Raw genomic sequence first — 19,015 nt, forward strand, 5'->3', positions numbered from 1 at the left:
GTTGATATTTTATCCAAATTCTCACCCCCAGTTTCTTGCTAAATAGAAACACGACACTGGTAACTGCTGACTGTAAACATGAACTTTACCCCACACTACGGCTTCTTTGGTCATAATTGCATATTTGTATATTTGAACAATGACCTCTTTATGTGGGGAAAATAACTACTCAATTTTGTATCCCATATGATAGCAAGCTTCAAAGAATATGCCTCTTTCACTTGCTATTGTTCTAGATTATGGAAGAAAACCCAAATAGTGAAATGAATTTTAAATTAAGGGACGGCTAGGAATCAACCGTATGTGTTTTGACCATGACGCTGTGATGGCGGTAGATGTTTAAAAATTTTAATTTTAACAAAATAAGTTATCACATCTTGCATTGGTGTATCAATTCTTTTTCTAGTTTTCTGTGTTTTTATTTTTGTGGATTTGGTACTTATTATAATGGTCTGATCTAGGATGCATATGGAACAAAAGTTGATGTGACTGTTGAGTTTTCAAAACTATTAACATGCTTGACTACATTGTTGCTATTTATTTGTTGTTGTCTGTTGGTGGTAGATGAAAGTGTTTATAAGTTTCGAGACCCAGGTTGAAACATATCTATACTACTGACACATATTGTCATAAACTGAATTATTTAGCGGCACGTAACAAATTCTAATTGATGTTGTCAACTCTGAAGTAATTAATGCTTGCATAAGTAGACAAAGAGTGTCTATTACTTGATCGTGAATTAACTGTCAACTATGCAGCCCCAACTCATTAATATACTAATGTCAATAAAATTGAAACATTTTCTTGTCGTGAGAAGTTTGTATATCTACTTTAATAATGTTACCAAATGACTTCTGGAATCGTATTCGAAATTGGGTTTACACAAAAAAGTTGTGTATATGTTACATCGGCAAAAATGTTCTCTTTTGTCATTGTTTGCTTTTTGTATTAAACAATTTTCCTTAAACGAGTCTTATACACCCTCCTGCAAGTGTTGAATTATTATCCTGCACTCATATTTTGAATTTTGTTCACAGTTGCTGTATTTGAGAGAGAATACATATTTTGTACACGTCAAGATATAAATTTAACATTTGACACAGAAGTATTATAATGGCTTCCTAAGGATGCAAATTTATGTCGATCTATGAAGCGCACATTAACTTGGGTTAGAGAACAATTATTTAATTTATGGGAAAAGTGCTTGTTAAATCGCTATACTGCAATGATTTCTAATGTCTGTGTCGGGAGAGGAAGTGATTCTTAATTAAACCTTTTTTATTTAACAGCCAGACAGACTGTTAGGAAAAGGTTAACTTCGATCTTTGCATCTAAGCGTCAGAAGTTGAAATTATACAGAATCAGTTGTTTGGAAATCTTGAAGTCAGGCTGACCACAATTTTGACGCCTAGTTATAAAAAGGTGATATATATATATATTTAATCCTGATTGGTTAGGCTAAATAAAGGGCGTGTTCCCAGACGAAATTTCCAAGCTTTAAAATTGCCTTCACCGAATAATCTAGTCAGTCTGTATTTTTCCTGCAAGAGTGAAAATATAAGGAACTCCGACATTGAATTTAGAAGAAATTCTCTCGTAAAACATTGGTCAAAGGGACCGGATGTCTGGAAAGTCAACGGACAGAATTCGGGCGGTAGAAGCGAGTAAATCTTGAAAGCACAAGGTATTTGCGTCAATCTCATGTAATTCGTTGATAACAATATACTGATTTGCTTGAATTTAATTGTTTATATTTGCATGAATTTATTTGTTTAAATTTGAAGATCAGTTCTCTTGATATGAGCATAACTGTGTTTGAGTTCATATATCTAAATTCGTCAAATGGTCTTCTTTATATAAGTTTGACGAATTGTTTGAATCTTGTCGTCTTCATTGTTATAGGAATCTAAGAACTTTTTGCATTTCTTTAGTTGATATGAATTACGAGAATCCGTTTGAATTCACCGATCTTAGATGATTTCATGTATGCCAAATACTTGAATGTGTGTATTCGCTGGAAATAACGTAGTTAAACATATAATTAATTTCATTCATTCATTTGTGTACTTGAGACGAGAACGGAACTGTTATGTCTCGTGTTATGTTAATGTGAGTCCGGATGGAATAACCATTAGGAAGTACATTAATCTAAACTAGGTTTGTTTATTGTCTGCCATGTTTAACTTGACCAGATAGCCTTTGGTATCTGTTTGAATTCGATAAAACGATATCTGACATAACGAGATGGGAGTAATTATCTATTCCCAGTAGAATATCGGACAAAAGATTAAGTTTGCTCTCTGTTTATTTTGAAAGGGGAAATAGCTCCACTGACGTATCCACTGAAGTTTCCCCTGACGTATCCACGTACCTACTCATCCAAGTATCTACGTATCTAACACTTACGTATCCACGTACCCACACAAAGTCTGAGGGACTAAAAGATCCAAGATAGTAGGGAGGTTGGAGAAGGGGAAAAGCGAAAGGGCCTATGGGAACAACCACAGTGAGTGGACTCGATGTCAGCAGGTTATGACGTTGTACAAGGCAATGACTTCGATTGTTCACTCGATTCTATGATGAACCAACTCAATCATTTAAAACAGATCGGCTATTTATATAAATATATCTGTGTTTGAAATTCGATGAAAGTTTTATTTAAAAAAAGAAGTGTATCTTCTTAATATAATGTATTATCATAGTTGTTTATGTAATTGATTAAATTGTTGTTGATTTTTTTTGTGGTTTTTTTTTTTCATGTACGGGAGCACGTGTCATTCCGCTCAGATCTCTATTTATTCCACCTTTAAGTTTCACACTTTGTATTAATATTTACTCGATCCGGGCAATTACACAGAGCAGGATCTTCTCCTAGATAACGAGAACCGAATACAACGGACACTTTGTAAGAAGGTACAATCCGCTAATCAACTTCACAACCACACCACCTACGGCACCTCTCCAGGCTTCTCAAATTTCTTCAGTGAGCAGCGAATTAAGTTTGGCAGATGTGTATTACCACTTAAAGACAACTGGGCTGGCATGCTACCTGCATCTAAAACATTAACTCTTTCAAAGAAATCCACTATAGTTCATTAAAATGGACCGTTCCGGCGGCCTAGTAGTTGAAACATCCGCCTTGGATGCGGGAGGTTGCGGGTTCGAATCCCCGGCCGAGACAAATGAAAGACTTATAAAAATGGTACTAACAGCTGCCGCGCTAGGAGCTCAGCATTAAGAGAGTAAGGTTAGGACTGGTCGGCCTGGTATCATGGTAATGTGATGCCCCCAGTGCTAGACATCGCTATAAACTGCCATACTGCCGACATCGTAGAGGTCTGACTAGAAAATTGTTAAACCTACGTTAAAAAATCAAATCCCACACACGCACACATACACACAAACACACACACACACACACATAGACATTATAATGGATGGAGTGATTTAATTTTTCGTTGCTACGTTCTGTATGTAAACAATATTTATCTTTGTTTCTGTTATTGCGCGAGCATGACTGTCGAGACTCAAACAACATCAACAATTTATCAACAATTTATTAGACAGATACTATTGTATACCTTCAAAGATTCAAACAGATAAGTGCACCAGCTGCTTGTCCCCGGGGAATTGAGGGGAGTAAGGTCGGATTCTATTTTTGATTACTCAAGTAATCATTGGTGACCAATCTAAATAGGACTAACTGCCTTCGAATAAGATTCCCAACCTTTTTGAGATCACGGCCTGTCTATATTTTCGCATCCTGTGTCTGTTACATTGTGAATGTAATAATGTAATAATCACGTGTGTTTATCTTGAAAACGACCCAAACGTAACAACAAACACAGATAAATGCAGTCATAGATGAATAGAAACACAGACACATAGATAGAGGCAGGAACTTGAGAATTCCTTACCATTATTTTCTCTTTTGGACAACAAAAATTGGTTTGGTTTTTCTTCAATACCAGAACGTCAATGAAATTCAGACCTATAACAGGGCCAAATTCGCGTGCACCCAGTCGTTTACAATGACGTCTCTCATTGAAAATGTTACATTGTTTGTTCCTTCCGCTTTTCTACAGCTGTCGAAAAATTAACTGATAATAATACTTTTTAAGAGCTCCAAACTGACAAGAAAATGAGCGTAACAGTATTTGATTCCGTATTTCAAGCGCAAATTACCTTATCAATGTCAGCCTACTCGATGCTAATTGACATATGCGTACTAACTGAAATCCACTGTAATATAACTATTGAGTCCTAATTTATTGTACGTTATGTCAGTACCCCACAACTAAAAATTGCAAATGTACCATTCATCTAACTGCAGGAACTCCAGCTTATAAACGAAAGAGTACTATATATGTCATCTGAACTCCAAATTCTAAGCGCAAGGGGTATTCTTGATACACTATGGGGAGAGGTCATCTGGAGGGGTATTTTTGATGCACTGTGGATAGGAGTCACTTGGAGAGGTATTCTTCATATACTATGGGGAGGGGTCAATTTGTGAGGTATTATTGATGCACTGTGAATGGGAGTCACTTGGAGGGGTATTCTTGATACAATTGGGAAGGGTCTATTTGAGAGGTATTTTTGATACACTGTTGGGAGGAGTCACTTGGAGGGGTATTCTTGATGTACTATAGGGAAGGTCAATTTGAGAGGTATTCTTGATACACTGTGGGAAGGAGTCACTTGGAGGGGTATTCCTCATACGCTGTGGGGAGGAGTAAAATGGAGGGGTATTCTTGATACATAGTGGGGAGGGGTCACTTAGAGGGTATCCTGATTCACTGTGGTGAGGGGTCACTAGAATGGATATTCTTGATACAGTGTCGGTAGGAGTCTCTTAGAGGGTTTTCTAGATACTCTGTGGGGGAGGAGTCATTTGGAAAGGTATTCTTGATACTCTGTGTGGGGGAGTTACTTGGAGAGGTATTCTTGATATTCTGTGTGGAGGAGTTACTTGGAGAGGTATTCTTGATGCACTGTGGTGAGGGGTCACTTGGAGGGGTACTCTTAACACTCTGTGGGTAGGAGTCTCTTAGAGCGTTTTCTAGATACTCTGTGGGGGAGGAGTCACTTGGAGAGATATTATTGATACTCTATGGGGATTAGTCACTTGGAGCGGTATTCTAGATGCACAGTGGGGAGCGGTCAGTTGGAGGGTATTCCAGATACACTGTGGGGAAGAGTCACTTGGAGAGGTATTTTTGACACTCTGTGGGGAGGAGTCACTTTGAGGGGTTTACTTGATGCACTGTGGGGAGGGGTCACTAGAAGGTATTCTTGATACACTGTGGGAGGGGTCACTTGGAGGGATATTCTTGATGCATAGTGGGGGAGTCAAATGGAGGTGCATTTTTGAGATACTGGATCTCATGAGTTGCATGTGCCAATATTGGAGGCAACTGAAAAGCACCACATTGTTGAGACATGATTTCTTGCGCTAGGATGTGCTGAAACAATATTTTGCTTTCTTGGAAATAAATTTTGATGTTTTTGAATTGATTTGATATTGTGTAGATTAATTATTATGAACTGGCAAAATAATCTTATCAAGTCAGAGTGATTTATTACTTGAAGGCAGACAGCCAGAAAATGGGTAAAAATTACTAGAATATTTCCAGGAATACAAATTTTATGACAAAGAACAATGCCACAAAATAGAAGGAAGCGAAGACTGTAAGGCGAAACCGATACTGCTAAGTATCCTATAAGTGTTGTTCAATGCACATACAGGACTCACGGTACTAATTCAGTTCCCATAGTAAACGTATGCAAACACCATGCTATTTAAAATTCAATAGCTTAAAAGTTCTGAGTGCTCATGATCAAACCTATATTTATCAGCATAGATGAAATCTGGATGTCAGCTTCTGTGTTGAGGAAAGGATATGAGCCGCGGCATTTTCTGGACCTGCATGTGTTTGAAAGATGTACTTTCAATTCCGCACCAAAGAGTCAGGTGCTAATTTTAGTAATGAGTGTTCCAAACTCAAGACTGTTAAAGGACTGAAATTCCATCAATAAAACAATGTCTCTATTTTTTTCACTTGCAACTAGGATAAGCTCTCAAAAGATTCTTTTTCCTAAAACAAAACTTACATTATTAACCAATCCTGGTCAGACGAACCCATATACCCCATTTCCAGGCTGGTTCCCATTTTTCCGTATCATTAATACCGTGTGTCCTATATTCACCCTTGATTTTCTTGACAGTCTTAGGAATAGTAAGTAGTTCAATACATAAGTAAGCAATGTGCATAGTCCTGCTTGTCAGAGATTACATTTGTGAATATTACATTATATTGCAAGTTCATGTTCACCTAAAGAACAATGGTGCATTTCAGGCAACATTTAAATATTTCAGCTTTATTTAAGAAAATCAGAAGAAAATTATTAAAATAAAGCTGTCTAATAAGAATCATCTTTTTTAATATCACCATTTATTGCTCTTTAATTTAATACTGAAATATATTACCATCCTTGTCATATTATGTAATCAGTGAACAAACATTCAAGGTGACCATCTATAAGTACATGTATTATTACAGAAAAAGAGATTTAAATTACACAAATTACCTAAAATTCCTCTCAGAAGACATATAATTTAAAACTAAAGTGCGGTAGACATAAGTCCACTAAAATGCAAAAAAAGAACTTTCAAAACATTCACTGAAAGAAATTAGTGGGATGCAAATTCATGAGAGGTCATCACCATTGAGCATGGTGGAATATACCTAAGTAATCATATCTGAAGTATTATATTTCTGAACACAACTAGGAAATATCATATTGCTTACTATAATTACTCTATAAATGGTAAATTGTCAAAATGTTATATATGTATTGCTTATATATAAACCAAAGTGCAAAACATTCCACCTAACATAGTCAAATCTACGCACTGTTCCCCCTACCCCTTCTTGGCAACAGTTGATATATCTGAATATGTGTTTAATATCCCACTGAAAGTCACTCTGGCTTACAAAAGGTATTAAGTTTGCTTGTTAACCACAAATAAACCATATAACTGTGTTTATAGTAACATTAATTGCACTTGCATATGTGGAGTCACCGTATTGATGCGGCTGTCTATAGAACTCACGGTACTAATTAAGTTCCCATAGTAAACCTATGCAAACCCCATGATATTAAAAATTCAATAACTTAACATCTTTTGTGTGCTCATGATCAAACCTATATTTATCAGTATAGATGAAACCTGGATGTCAGCTTCTGTGTTGAGGAAAGGATATGAGCCACGGCATTTTGTGGACCTGCATGTGTTTGAAAGATGTGCTTTCAATTCCGCACCAAAGAGTTAGATGCTAATTTTAGTAAAGAGTGTTCCAAACTCAAGACTGTTAAAGGACTGAAATTCAATCAATAAAACAATGTATATTTTTTCACTTGCAACTAGGATAAGCTCTCAAAAGATTCTTTTTCCTAAAACATAACTTACATTATTAACCAATCCTGGTCAGCCTAACCCATACATACTCTATTTTATGTTCACCCATTTCCAGGCTGGTTCCCATTTTTCCATATCATTAGTACCGACTGTCCTATAGGCGACAGAAAATGGCGTTATTTTAACTGGAATTGCTTCACATATAGAGCTAATCGCACCTTTTAGCCAGCATAAAAGAGACGGCCTAAAAAATAAAGACTTAATTTGGCTACTTTGTGCTCCAACATAAAAATTTTGTTCGATTTGCTGGAGTGACAAGCAAGCGGGAACCACTAAGTAGTTTGGCATATGAAATGTCATTGGGTTACATCTGACCTTTTTCGGGGGAAAGGGGGTTAAGCGGTACCTCAGGGCTACATCTGACCTTAAGCAGTGGATAGGGGATGCCACGGTACATCAAGGTTACATTTGACCTTATGCAGTGGAACGGGGTTGCCGCGGTGGCTCAGCTGGTCGAGCGTCAGACTCGTAATACAGTAGTCGCTGATTCGATACCCTCCCAGGCCAGCAGAGTTGGGCTGCCTCCGTGTGTCCGAGTTAAACGCACTTATCTCCCATTTCCTCGACGTGACGTAACCAATAATGATCTAATACTACGTTTCCCTACAGGCAAACGTTTTAGATAACCTTTCTCATTAAGTTCAATAGAAGTAAGTCGTGGGATGTGTACAATTGACTTGCGACTAGCCACATGTTTTTGAGTTTAAATTACTCGTGTTATTAATGGAGGTAAAATAAATGAAACAATCTGAAATGTAATTTCTAAAATTACGTTGAATACATTTTAGCATAAACACGTCGCGCATTTCGTGATTTTTACAACCAAAACTCGTTTAAGCTTTTAACGTATGGACATGTGAAATATTCTTAGATATCGAAGATGAGAAAAATAAAGCAATAGGCTAATGCCAGACCTATTTGATCTGTGTAAATTGCAGCAGCAAATATACAAGAACCAATAGGTATATACAAGAAAATTCTGCCTGTCATAAGTTTTCTATTTATTTTTAAAAACTCGAAAGATTAGTGTGGGAGTATATAGCTGAGGAAAGACCCTATTAGATGATATAATGGATCCTTCAGGGCAATTATTCCCAAATTTTTAATTATGTTCGGTTCCAAGGTGTTAATTACTAAGTCTGAAATGGTAGCTACCTACCACTAATTGTACAAGGACTGTGCTAGATATAAGGAACCTGGCCTAAACATATGTAAATTTAGCATGGAACAAGCATTACTGAACCAGTCTAAGATCAGACTGGTTTGACTGTAATTACTAGCTTTTGAATCGGATGGAAATCAAGTGCATTGCAAAATGTAGTCAACTTGTACAAAGACATTAATCTCTTGTCCTTAATTGACAGAAATTGGAATGCTATGGCACGTATTGGAGTCTATATTTTGGCAGAAAAAATTGCTGTGCCAATACATTTTGAATATTTTTGGATAAGTGGACGTTTAAATGAAGCATTTATCTGCACCTGTAACTTGCACTTGTTGCTTTAATGTGCCGATGTTTCAAATCATTTTACGCTTAAAGAAATGAATTTTATTTTGTATCTTAAATTTGTATGTACATGTGATTAATTCTTTTAAAAATCTTAAAATATAAAATGCTGGCACAACAAATAGCATAATCAGAAAACAACAAGATAAATTGATGATGATAAAAAATAATAAAATAGCCGTCAATCAATACAGTATACCACCAGTTTAAATTAGATTTATGACTATAATCGCTTTTTTCGGTTATGTCTCTCCTCGTTTGCTTCAAAACGTTACTGTCAGCATCATGGAAGTCTCGTAAATTTGATGAAAGAGAGAAACTTCAAACTAAGAGAGAGAGAGAGAGAGAGAGAGAGAGAGAGAGAGAGAGTGGCGTGCCAGTGGTAATGACGTTCGTACAGTTACGTAGTTGGATTAATTAATATCAATTAGTTGAATAACAATATTCACATATATTAAGGCAAATTATATTGGATAGAAGAGACGGATGAAACTTTTGTGATATTTGTGACACAGAAATACGTGATTTCTTTTATCAATATTAGATCATATTTGGGATATATCAATTGTTTCTAGATATATTTTCACATACCTCCCCCCCCCCCCCAACACATTAGAAATGCTGGAAATGACAAATGAGCTGAATGTGTTTACTTTTTCTCATTGCAATTAACATCGCCAGTCTTATCAAACTGATTAGTAACGTTCGTCGATATATTATTCAAAGTATACAACTTTGATACCATCATCGCTTTACTAATGTTTATGATCCACCCGACTCCACATCGACTATTATTATCACACGTAGCGAGTAGAAACTGAGTATTGAACCTATGCTATTTTGGGTGTGAAGGAGTTACTGCCCATTGCAAGCTAAATCAACGGACCAATTAAAGAGCTCGTTACATATGATAGGTATTCAATATGGCGACTTTCATGACGTCTACATGCCTCGGATCGAAAGCAAAGACAACTCATCTCAGAACTGTTTAATATGGAGAAACCAGCTTGTGCCATGTGTAACTGTAAATCTCTTCCAGTGTATAAACAGAACAAACACTCTAATTAAACTAGCTTCTTTCATTTCACCCCATCTGGTAGATTAGGGGTATAGGCCTATACATTTCTGCTAGCTACATATTCCAAGGAGCGATGTAGAATAAAACCAATCAGCGATCCTTGGACAGCGAAGATGCATTGATCAAAGAGAAAATCATACCCAGCAAAGAATTACTTTAATTCAAATTACTACAAAACGGAGATAAAACGAATATTTACATAAATGCACCCTTGCCATATTTTATAAAATAGTGAGGCATTCTGTACAGAAGTTATATTGTCATATTTTATAAAATAGTAATGGATTCTGCACAAAGTTTTTTTGTAATAACTATTATTTTGTTCGGCTCCATTCATTTTACTGTGTAATTTGTCAGAAGAGAAATGTTTTGTTTCAAAATTTTCTGTTTTAAGTGAATTGCTTGAAACTATATTGTGTGGAACCAACAATAAATCTTAATACAATCGTGAATATTTCATATTACGGTGCCCTGTAGTCGGTCTGATCCATAAATTGTTAGAACACATTAGATACCATGCTGCTATTCGAGTTGGGAAGTGTTCGTAATAATGTTTTCCTCTTTCAGAATGTAATTTGATTGCTAAATCGAAAGGCACCAATCAGACCTCCGCTTACCTCAGCTCATACTTTTTAAGTAGATCTAATAGATCTTCTGTATCGGTACTTAATCATGGAAACGAAATAGTTCTAGTAAGGAGAGCAGTCAGATTGTTTTTCTGCTCGATGCACAATAAAATACATTGGTAATGCTCATCAAAGTTCAGTTCTCCAGAGAGGCAAAAGCCCTTTACTACTAGAGTAGTTATTTGATTCTCGGAATTTCTTTCAGGAATACCGCTCATGCCAAGATATTTGTATGCAGATAAACAAAAACATCCATAACATGCAAACATCATCTAAATTAGGAAATAACAGCCTTTTTAAAATTTTATGTTTCGTGATGCAAGTTTTTATTTTTTTGAGTGGATGCGACTGTATTTGAGTAGCACATGCAACGATGTGCATCGCAAAGTTACGAAAAGTCAACACAAAACGGTTATGACATCCCAACTGGAATTCCATTTGTGTTACACTAATGGCAGAATCTATTGGGACTCGCTAAAATTGACACATCCAAACATTTGAGGTTTACCATTAAAACATCAGTACAAATTCGCCTTTCATTTCTTTCTTTTTCAATGCATTAATATGCTTGACGTTATTATCTAAGATTTATAGTCACTTCGCCAAATGGATATTATAATAACATTTTTAGGAAATCGCGCTTACTTTGTTATGTATGCCTATATTATGTGTATTATTTTCAAAATAATAGTTTATGTTAGGGTCATTTTTGTTAATGACATTTTTAATACTAATATCATATGATCATAATTTGCACTTTAAAGATGATTCATGAATAAAGTGGGCAGATTCATTCATGAAGTTCCATGGTTGAGATGTACTATAATTCAAGTAAATATCACGTGATCCGATTTCAGGACATGAGTGCCAGTGAGAGGCCAAGTGACTTAGTTCCTGGTTTGTCTGCGGTAAAACAGATAATCTATTTACTGATAGAGTGATCTCGAAATGCCAAGATGATTTTTCAAGCCTCGCATTGCATTCTCTCTAATTCGTGTTGAAAATCTATATAATAGAATCACTTCGTAGAATTGGACATTCTTAAAAGTACCACTATTCTTAGAAGCTATTTAGTTATTCATGGGGAAGAAGTCATTTATTTCATTTTTAATCATTCACTGGCATTACAATGCTCCGACGTTTATTCAAAGACTATTTGGATGTTTGATACCTGTCGAGGAAATCCTGTGCATTAATTCAAAAACATTTGGATTAATAGTTGTATCGAAAATCCTGTGATTTCATTTAAATACATTTTGGGATAATATCATAGTGATTCTTTTGTACTATTAATACATCAGTACATTACTGACTATCATTAGGAATACCTTTGGAACTTATCTTGATTACTCGATACTTTTGGAATTGATAAAATATTAAGGACTTTAATATTTCATTCACCATATCACATACAATAAATCCGAAGTATCGTTTATTGTTTCAAGCCATTCATGTACATTATTACAGTACATACAAATTAGTTCATATTTGTGAGCGTTCATAAAACTTTAAATTTTTACATTATCCCGCATCACTCCGATATGATGGATTAGCCACGATTGCATGTACCACCAACGGACATTTCACCTATGTTTTTACAACCAGTTGTAAACACATGAGCGGTATTAGAAGACAGTTGTTATCTGTTACGTATACGAGACTCTTGAAGTCTGCACGGGATACGCGAATGGGTGATTCATTTAGCAAGTACATATAGGCCATGCAATTGATGTACTCCGAATTGACTGAAGAACGTAGTTGTCTCGTTGGAAGTGCTATTTTAACGATATGAACGTACTGAAACCTTCCAGATCCTACAATATAACGCATGGTCATTATCCTTATCCCTAATGCAAAGCATCCAAATGAATTGGTAAAGTCGCGACTCTAAGCTTTTAGTTTATTTCGAATACAATCACAAACATGCGGACAAGTCAGTAGGACTGGCAGTAAGATTTAAACTTACAAGTTCCACTCAATTAAACATTTAATTAACTAGGTAATGATAATGCTGCAAGAGTTGTGGAAAGTCATGATAGGTCACACACACACACACTCACACTCACACAAACACAGAAAGAAACCTCCTGGAGAGTGCAGAGAAAGAGCAAAGAAAAAGCAGAGGTGACGTGAATAAAGGAGAGGCGTTGTGCTTGTTGTGGTCCGGCTGGTAACATTTTAAACGTAGACAAAAGGGAGAACAGAGGTCAACATACTGATTTGTTAAGTTTGTTTTCAGATAAAAGAGCGTCAGAATCAATATAAATATTCATTACTGAAGTCTCAATGATCTCTAAATCTCAATTGTTTGGATTTCTGTGATATTGTAATTCACTCATAGTCACTTACATTGCATTATGTCTATCTTCTCTGCATCAGCTCAAGTCACACATACAGCGCTGGGTAAATGCGTCCTTTGTCAATCGTAACTATACGTCGTTTGGCAGTCAGGTGTTTTTCAACAGATAAGACTTGACGACATGGTGACCACCGACCGACGAGGGTGAAACCTATGTTTTATGGACGCTAGCTTCCCATCGGTAATATCGAACTCCTGGTTGAATCTTTTGCATGGACAATGATTATTACGGTGTTAATTCATCCGGTTTGCTAAATTCGATCAAGACAGAAGGTTTCAAACTGTCATGGGTTAAAGAATATCTCAAAACGATATTGACTTTCAGCTGAGTCGTTTCAACTCATCCAACATAGACTCCAATAAGCCGTGAATAAACGCAGCCATTCTCTATGAGGGGACATGGGGCTGGGGCTCTTCATATTTAATCCTGAGAGAGTATAGACGATTGTTTGAAGTTTCCGGAAGTCCGGTTGAATATATAAATAATCCAAATGGACTACCGAGTGACTGTCATGGAAGTTCTTGACTCTATTTCTCTTGGTATAATGGCAGTGATGATCCATAAGGATGGATCATCTCATCTTCCAAACCTTAGGGGTAAACGTCTATCAAAACTTCTCTAATGGCGTTGGATGACACTGACCGTCGTCCTCGTTGCTCTGTTTCTGTTGTTTTGATGGAATTATGTGATTTTTTCATGACTTTACTATTCGAGTTTGAATTGACTATGGGTGCTATCTCACATTATATATAGAGCCCTACGTGACATCGTTCAGTTCACTAAGGCGTTCGTCATGTGAAGATTTAAAGAGCAACAAAAGATCACACTTTTGGTCAGAGATTAACAGGAATTGATTCGAAAATGCATGTTAGACAAAACATATGGAAAAAATGTGCAATACTTCTCTAGAAATAAAAGTCAATATACCTTTTTCAGTTTGTTTTTAGGAAGGGCATTGAACCGAAGAATGTCCAGAACGTCAAATGAAAGGAATCTCCAAGTTATGAGAAACCGGGTTCCGAGGCAAAAGTGAAGATACTTATCATATCTGTCAGTAGTAAAGTCTTCAGACTGCCCACGCCCACAAAAGAAAGTGAAGGAAGAAAACGGCATTTCAGAAAAAGGAGAACAACACATTCTTTCTAAGATATTAAAAGCAAGTAATTCAAATGATAAATGTATTTGTTTTGAAATTATTTAAAACATTTATTTTTATCCGAGTCCTACAGCCGGTATTTTGTCGCTACTGCTGCAGTCTTGGCCGTAGTGGTTAATGTGACAGTTGATGTCATGGGGGAAGGGGTTGGAATTCTTTGGATGTGTAGGTTTCTTTCTCTTGGGTTTTATAAAAGAAATTTCATACATCACTCTTAGTGTTTCATCTCACTGAGAATCTGTTTGTAATGCACTCAGTTTATTTGATCTTACTCTGTTTGACGACTTCATTAAAAGTCTGTTTTTGTTTAACCGTCGACAATGCAGGATCAAGGATAGACAAACTTTCCAAGCTTTAAATAATTCTTAAAATATATTATAAAAACAGCAGACGAGTTAATGTCAGGGATAATAGAAACATCTTCATCAATTGTATCTTTCACGGGATCTACTTCCAGCGCCCCAATCATAAACAGCGGCTTTCCACAACAACTGGCATAATCCATGGATTATCCACCATCTTTAAAATGGCGAAACCACCTCAAAGGTTTAGGAGACAGAGAACAATATCCATCAACTTCTTCCCAGTCTAAGTCAATATACGTCAGAGTTTACTATCTCGTCCCTCCTCAGGTGTTCAAGGTGCTGTTTGTTTAGCTGAAGATCACTTTATGAAGTATTTTTTTTTTACTATTGATTGGCAACAATAATAATGTCATAATGGGTAAATGATTCCACTCTTGTGTCGTACCTCGACACAAAGTTCTTGTTTTCAGTTCTGCCATGTGTACTGTACTTGAACTGTCTCACAATCTGATCATGTAAATCGTAGACACGCTATATGGTGTATACTGTGATTGTCAGGTAACAAGTCCTCCTGCGTTCTGATTGGTGGATACAAATCACACCAAAGCGGAATTATGTCACGCGCATCCCGAGTGGATGAACACAAACTGTTATATTTGATCCACTGACAAGCTGAATGAAGCGGTGAGCGCGCCAGTTCTGTCATCGTTTGTCAAAGAAGGGCCATGTTGATGAGTGTAGTAAGTTCTACTTCCAACTTAAATATATTGATTGATCCCAGCATCCAATTGGACGAACAAAATATGGACAGAATCAGATGTCTTTGTCGTATTAATGTACGTGAAAAGACATGTGGTTTTGAAAAAAAAAGTCCTTACAAAATCGACCTCTATTAAGGAGATGCTTAAGCTTCATCAGAAATAACAGTCACGAATTGTTGTGTTTAAAGGAGCATATGTACAGACACCCTCTACAACAAGGATCCTTTTCAATGGTCATTCATATCTCTAAAAACATGGATATTACTCAATATTTCCGACATTTCTCTATTTGTCTTTGTGTATATGTATGTATAACTACGTATACAAACTAAAGGGTATTTTTCAATCATTTCTAAAAATAATTTGTGTAAGAGTTCCTTAAAAACGTTTCAGTGCGCATTAGAGCTTTTTTAAATTTCTTAAAGGTTTCTTTTCAGTGAGCATATATCATGAGATAATGAGGATGTGTGCTGGATTCTATGCTAAATTACTATAAATGTCCAAATGTGCAATCATAATGTTAAATTTTTAAAGGATGTGTGATGGATTCTATGCTAAATTACCATAAATGTCCAAATGTGCCATCATAATCTTAAATTTTTAAAGGGCCAAATACCGACCTCCAATGTTTTAGTTATGGAAATTTTTAACATTAAATATCCTTCAGGCTCCATGCCCATCAATCAAAGACGGTCCCATACTGACCCCCATAACTACTAACCCAAAGCGAAAAGGTCACATATTTCAAAACTAGCTTGTATCGGACACTTATTTATTAGGCATTATACGGTATTTATTAAGATTTAAAGACAAATTGAATTACTGCATCCTAGACTTGTATATTTTATTCTTGGTGTAGTCAGACATAACAATCGCCCCAAGACGAGTCACAATTAGTAGCAAAATCACTAACGAGTACTTATTAAACGCAGATAGCAAATATTAATGCCAACACATCTGGTAAATATTTTATGAATTTACCTCTAAAGCGGCTTTGATCATATAATCGTACATTTTAAGTTTATATAACCAGCGAATACATAATGGTTTGCGGAGGGGGGGGTGCTTCAAGTTAAAGCTTGATGGATTGTGATAAATTAATGATTAATAACCTTTCTCACATTGTGATTAACCGTTGTTACCCCAGAATCAATCATGGCTTGTGTGATGTTAAATTTCATGTTTTATAATAGCTTTTCTTCAGACACAAGTTTTGCTTTGCCTCATTAAATATTAATCAACAATGCATCAATATACTCACTGGTTCATTTTTAGAGCGATCTTACAAACATAAGCCTTTTCGGTACTTGGCAGCCAATTTACCTTAGTGCGGACATGCAAGAGGTCTAAATTAATACACAGTTCGAATGTTCCAAGACAACTGACGAATTAGAACGATAAGACAATAATAATAACTCAAAACAAATACTCTTCAAATAAAAATGTCGATTGTCATTACTGTAAGTGGGTTCCGGAACTTTATATTTTTATTCGACATCGCATGCGCAATACTTCGTGGGTAATATACAAATGGGGCACTAGGGTAATGGAATTCATATAACGAAACTGTCTTTCCAGGGTTTTCCTTTGGGTCACCTAGAACCCAACTTAAACCCATGCGTAATCAAAAGATGACGTTCCTAAAAACTGTTATACTGTCTCGAATGGGGCAGATATATGTAAAGAAAAGTTTCCGTTTTATTTAGCTTCTGAATATTTCGCAAACCGAATTACATTGAACATTTCTTCTGTCACGATTCCATGCAAGCAACAATATCCAAAAGAACCATCTGCTGCCGACGATCAACTTCAATTCTTTCTTTAATTATATGCAGTCCAGCGAAGCAATTGATATTATTCAAAAACCCAAAGCTAAGACTGTAAAGCATTTGACACGTTCCTATAAAAAGAAAGTCAAATACACAGGCCTGATGTTACTTCTTCATTGAGTAACAAATTTACCAGGTCTAAACACTGCATATGCCAGTCTGGCAATACAAATCTTAGAATAATTAATATTCTCATAATTTTCTACGACTCTCGATCACAATTTCAGACTCAAAATGCGCATCGTTTAAAACACAAATTCTGCTAGTATCGGAACGAGGTCCCGTTTTCTGCTGGAGAGGGAGAAATCACACGAAACTGCGGCGCAAACTTGTGGACATGCGCACAGAATTCTCCCTTTTAATATTTGAATAATTTAATCAGATTGTTTCAGCCTTTCATAAAGCACTCATAATTCCTCAGCAGAGTTCGACCGGTTTAGCTCGTAAACATAGAACCTCTTGCACTGCAATAAAACTAGTAACAAACAACTTGAACATTTTCGGTGAAGGAAATGTTCCTTGCGAACTAAAATATTGATACTACAAAAATGATGTCCCTTTATGAATCACTCATCGACAACAAGAATATTACCCTGTCGTTACCACCTTTGAAACAGGAAACAGTCTGATCCCAAGATATAATACCTACTTCCGGTTTACGTGGTGCAGAGTCACCTGCATTTGAAAACGTCAAATCAAGAAGTGTATGAAACTGCAACTATATCGGAACTTAATGATGAACGTAATATTATGTCAGAGGCACAGAAATAATCCACGCTAATGAAAACTACGTGTTACAGACGCAAATAGAAATTAGCTCTGTTGTACTGCCGAATTAAGCAAATTTACAGACCTTCAGGTTGTTTGAGTTTCTATTGATTTGTCACCAATATGATATGCAACAATTTTGATAATGTCATTTATTTAATTTTTTTAAAAAGATTTAAATTTGAAAATAGAACTACGTGCGGTATTAGATGTTTATGTTGTAAATATTAGGTTAAATGTTAAGGGTACATAAAAACCGTATCAAATGTGAGTTTCTATAAAGAGAGAATGAGAAAGACAGAGACGCAGACACAAACAGAGAGAGAGAGAGAGGACTCTTTGGTCTTGAAGAAAAGAGTGACCAACACTTTTGTAAAAATCAACAAATATTTTTTTTCTTCACACAATATCAAGTAATAATTTAAAAAGAGCTCATATTATTGTGAATTAGATCACAGATAGTTCCAAAAGTTATATCACAAGTCTAAAAGTATAGAGTATTCCGAATTAATTTCAGTGTTGTTCCGAATGAATTCAAGTCAACAGATTGGAATAGCGCTGTTATGCTAGAAATCTTGAGGTATCGCAATTATATAATCTAAAATGTCTCTAAATGAATCCACAATAATGCCAAAATAGTCAATTAGACTGAAAGTAGTCATAAACACTTTGTAATTCGAATGAATAATTTAAATAAATAAATCCTGTCAAATACTAACTGAAAAACAACTAAAATACTTATTCTACTACAAACGTTGAGATAGAAATAAATATTTCTGATGTAACAACCTTAATAACAAAACCTACGACACAGTTTGAGAACCAGGAATAGGGTCAAATGTTCTTTTCAAGATCATTCGAGGTTGACCCAGGGTCAGGTCTTTTACTCAAACATTAGTAAGGAACATGGCAAATATCAGGTACAAAAGGAATTTCCAATGGAAAAGCCAATATCCTAAACTCTTTTCCAAACAAAAAGATGTTCACCTACAATTAATAATTGTCTAAAAATATAATCTACAATCATTAGACAAAAATTATCCGTGCAATATGTTCTTGTACTGAAAAATTGGGTTAAACCCTACAACAATAAAAAGTGACATTAGCAATGTAAGTCCAAAATCCTACCCTCAGTTACCGAC

The sequence above is a fragment of the Sinohyriopsis cumingii genome, chromosome 7, assembly GCF_028554795.1.
Source record: "Sinohyriopsis cumingii isolate HCF-2022 chromosome 7, ASM2855479v2, whole genome shotgun sequence".
NCBI classification, from domain to species: domain Eukaryota; kingdom Metazoa; phylum Mollusca; class Bivalvia; order Unionida; family Unionidae; genus Sinohyriopsis; species Sinohyriopsis cumingii.